General features: G+C 36.4%; 1 protein-coding gene across 15 annotated transcripts in view; it reads right to left on the minus strand.

The window, feature by feature from the left end:
* The window catches only part of ZNF521 (zinc finger protein 521), a 229,990-nt gene that overhangs the window by 87,814 nt on the left and 137,176 nt on the right, over nucleotides 1-5,000 (minus strand). The gene's annotated exons all lie outside the window — the stretch shown is intronic.

The raw sequence follows: 5,000 nt of genomic DNA on the forward strand, positions 1-5,000 counted from the left end.
ATTATTACATGCATATGTAATAATCAAAGGAATAATCCAGAGTACTATTCACCAAACCAGTACTTTTTAAAAATACTTCTATCAGCGCAGCATTTAAATCCTGTTCCCCAACCTGAAGTGCTAGGAATAATGATCAGTTTTAATATGACCTCATAAATAATGCAATAATAAACCAAGAGGATCTCATTCCCTATTCTGATTGGAGGAAAATCAATTGCACATTGCCTGGAAATGACTGACTTTCCATTACTGTTATTTTCTAATTGCATTCAAACACAATGTCTTGTACGGTGCCAGACAGTCATGCAAGAAGTTTTGTAGGTTTTTTTTCTTTTTTGCCTTTCTGCTTTTAAGAGGAAACAAGATTTCCATTGTTGCAAATTAATTAAAATAAACAGCTACAAACCCCTGTAAATCAATTACTACCACAGTTAATGAAAAGTTGGTTGGTGTAAACTACTCTTGGCTTCATATTAGGAGGCTTTACACACAAGAATAAGAGTAGTACAAGAAGTAACAATATTGTGGCTGGAACACCAAGGGCCACTTTCTCTCATTTTAAAAAAACACAAGAAAATCCTTAAACAAGTGCAATTGTGTGCAGTAACAGGACTTTCTGGGAGTAGCTCCACCCTGCTTCCATGCTGAGCACCAGCAGACTTTTGGAGCTGTGCAAAAAGCTCATCTGTTTTATTCCTATTCCTCTCTGCCTGTTTCCTTCCCTACCTCACCAACTGAAATAAAGAGTCCCATTAAAACAAATAAAAAACAAACAACACCCCCCTACACAAACACAACAACAAACAAACCAACCCCCCCAAGCCCAGCTCAAAACAACAAAAAATCTACACAAAACCCCACAGTCTCTACTGCATGCATGAACATAAGAACATAGGACAGGAATAATGATAGGATTCATGGGGGTGCAAGCTTCCACTGGATTTGTCACTGTCGTGTCCACAATTAAGTAGCTTTCTCATGATATATTTATTTTACAGAGATTTTGTAAAGAATACAAAATCAGTTTTTATATCCATCCAAAGTCTTGATTGTAAGACTGGTCATACTATTCATAAACCCTCAGGCTTCTCCCTTGGAATTTCAAGGAATTAATTTTTCACTAAACACCTGCTAAAAGGCAATGCTGTTGCACTTGGGCATACAATTTAATCTTTTTGTGCTGTCTCCCAGCACTTTCATTGCTGTCTGTGGATTTCACAGGCAGGGAAAATCTGAGCCCAGCACTAAAGAGATGAGGACAAAAAGTAGTACCCAGTCAGAGTGAAAAAAATAAAGGAGTGTGTTAAATATGCCCTCTTCCATACAAGATGTGGAGTTTCTCCATTCAGAGCTTCTGACACATAGACAGATAGGAGTGCTTACTGAAATATTGCAGCCCATGTGTGAACTGGGATATGCTGGTTTATAGCAGTGAAAGGAGGAATCACTGCATGCAAGTGTATATTACACGCTGAACTACACTGCTGTATATAGTATTAACTTGTACTTCTTTACTCACCTCATACAACAGAATCCAAATTAGGTCCCATTATTACATTGAAGGCTCACACTCAATAGCAGTTAAGCTTCTTTGAATGGATTCCCTATTGTATAAAAAGTATGCCAGTCTTTGACTGCCAAAATCAATTAGTCACATTCATTATGCCTCTATTTATTAATGCTGTACACTTTATAATGCATTTGCTGCTGAACAAAGAAAGTTATAAAATATCAAATATGTGTTATGATTGTAATTATAGCAAAAGAAGTAATGATCTCTTTTAGTTGCTAACTGTTACAAAGCTCCTGTAAAGATTACATTAGTGGTGACAGATTTATGATCTTTTCCAAGATGTAATCCTTTCTAGCTCACATTTTTCAACAGAAGAACTATGTGATTGGTTACAGATTATTGGCTTCAATAGTTATATTCAGCAGAGATTATTGTGCTTCTGCCTCCCATAATCCAAACACACAATGTAATCTTAACAGATGCAATTTTAATCTGTATTGCACTATTATAATAAAGTGGGGCACCATAAGGCTTTTTACCAAAATAGGGTTCGGTGTTAATTCAATGATGTTAAGAATGACCAACGAGTATTAAAATCCAGCAAATAATTAAACCTAACGTGAAAATGAAGGAAGAACAACACTGGCATTCTTGCAACAGTGGGCTTTAATGGCATTTACTATCAAGCTGTTACACCTTAATGTACAAAAAAAATTAATTCTAGCCATCAATCTCATACAGCTAACAATTTTTCTGAATACTACACAGTAGTAACTGAAACCTACATTATGTTTTACCTTGCTCTCACAAATACTGCTGCATACTACTGTCTAAAAAGAATCACGATTAAAAAAAAATGTATTAATATGCAGCAGCAAGAGTATGCTGGCATATATGGAAAAATGAAAGGCCAGGTGAAAAACTTATGAAGGCTCCATATTTCTACTATAAACAGAGCATGCACAAATTGAACTACATTTCCTAACCTTGGCTCCCATAGCATAGCTTGTGGCGGTACCCCAGTACTCCCTTCTTTTCCAAAAATGTGTCCAACTCCCTCTGCTTATTTCCACTGCTGACTTTGGCAGAAAGCTCCATATTCCATCCGCCCTTTTTTTATAAAAAATATTCTCTCCTAAACTGTTTGTCTGCTGTAGTCCAGTCACAGCCTCAGTCACTAAGCCTTTGTTTTCAAATTACTTACTACTTCAAAAAGCTGACTGGCATCAAACCTATTTCCTTTTAGGAATATAATCCATCTCTCTTAAATCCCCACTCAGACTTTTTTCCATAAGTTAAACAGGTCTCATTTTTCCGTCCTCACAATGTATTTTTAAAGAATAAAAAAAAAAAAAAATCCCATCGTTCCTTTGAAACTTTGTTGGGTTTTTTGGTTGGGGTTTTTTTTTTTTGGTTTGTTTTTTTTTTTTTTTTTTTTTTTTTTTTTTGCATTCAGTGCTCTACTATCCTTTAGCCCACTTTGTAAGCTCACAGGAGATATTTCATAATGCAGTTACAAGCCCTTTTTTTTAACCTCAGCAGTGTGACTCCGCTCAATGAATGCTGTCACATGAGGTTCTCCCACTTTGGGCCTTGATCTTGCAAGTTGTTACACTGCTAAACCCCTGCGCTCACACGTGTGGTTTTAGAAACTGAAGTTTTCAGCAGCTTCAAGGCACAGGGTCTTGGGCCAATGTATTTTACATTTCTGCTGCACTACTGACCTATCTGAGAATGCAGTGAGCCAGGCACACAAAGTGATGGAAAGGAGCTAAGTCCTGTGAAGCACTGCTGTGCTGTGCTGCTTGCTGGATGTGTTTGTTACGGTAAGTTAGTGGGTGAAAAAGGGGTTAATGATAGACCAGGATGTTACTGATTTTATTTTTTTTTTTTTTTACCCTCTGATTAACTTCTAGAAAAGTGGAGATAAGTGGAGAGCCTGAACCTAGCCAAACAAGAATGGAAAAAACATGAAGGAGAATAAGAAAAGAATAAGGAACACAAAGTACAAGGAAAATGCTTTACATCTGAATTTTCTATTACATTCTTTTCCCAAATAAACCTTTAATCTCTTTCAGTAACATAACATAAATTTAGCATTTGTAGATCAACCTGTTATAGGGTACTGTTAGTAAAAAATCACCTGCAAATTAGGCAGAATATGTTTTCCTTTTGACATCTGTGAGGAATACGCATCATCTAAGACTGTAAGCAACATTGCTTTGCTGAGATTATCTTGCACAACCCAAAATATTTCACTTTTGTAACCTGTTGAAGCAGCCTTCACACCCACCTAAGTACTGATCTTAAAAATCCAGTGAGCAAATTTAAGGTGAACCAGGAGAAGCCCATTGACACTGCTACTTTTCTGGAATTAATTTTCCCAAAGTCTTCAGTGAACAGTATGAATAAATAAATATAAAACCACGTTCTACTATATTTTATGTTTTAGTATCAATGAGTCTTTGTGACACAGTCTCAATGAGCCTTTGTGACAATCCCTCAACCTCCAAGTTCAACACAGGCTGCGAGGCTCAGCAAATTATATTCTGACCTTTCACCTCTGCTCACTCTGGTCAGGTAGCAAACGAGATCTAAACTGAAGGCATCTGTAGGTCTCCATTTGTTCTCCAGGGACTGAAAATTCATATAACAAAATCATTGCACATTATATCACTCCATTTTGTATGAACATTATTCTCTACTCATAAGAGGACCCTGGACTCAGGTAATATAAATAATGAACTGCCTTTTATTTTGTGAAGAGAGTTAGAGGGGAGGGCAGAACTATGCTCTCTTGAACCAGTCAAGGCAACCATTTGTAATATAGTACAAACAGGCCCACAATGAATGCTACTAGTTTACCCTCTGATGAGTTAGTCAGTGTTAGTCCCCTTAACTAGACAATCACAAATACCCACCCCAAATCCCAGACTCTACTGTAGTTACAGTAATACTAGAAAAAAAAAAAATCACTTTTGTTCCAATTCTAAAATTGCTGTCAAGACTCCAGAGACTATAAACAACATCTTTCACTGCTCTGACCCCCATGCAATTTTAAATCCCCCAACCTTTCTGAGCACTGTTGGTGAGCAGCCCCATTACATCTTAATGACTGTCATTAATTTCTAAAGAGTGTTAATTTCAGATTTTTAATCACCCCTTAACTATTCAATTAAATTTCAATAAAATGTTAAGTACTTACAAGTCTTCTCATTTTTCCTAAAATACTTACTACATTAACATGACTGAAGTCCAGTGGTAAAAATGAATGAAATTAAATGATACAGTATTACAACAACAGCTGACAACAAAGGAAAAATTCTGCAAACTACAAACTTTATCATACAAACCCTTGCAATATTATTATCATACTTTAAGGCTTGGAGGTGTGGGGAGCTTTCAGGAAGACCCTAGTTAAATCATATTATTCTTCCTAGAGGGAACAGACAACAACTGCTTATCTTGAAAAAAAAAGCCTACATAC

The sequence above is a fragment of the Haemorhous mexicanus genome, chromosome 1 (assembly GCF_027477595.1).
Source record: "Haemorhous mexicanus isolate bHaeMex1 chromosome 1, bHaeMex1.pri, whole genome shotgun sequence".
NCBI classification, from domain to species: Eukaryota; Metazoa; Chordata; class Aves; order Passeriformes; family Fringillidae; genus Haemorhous; species Haemorhous mexicanus.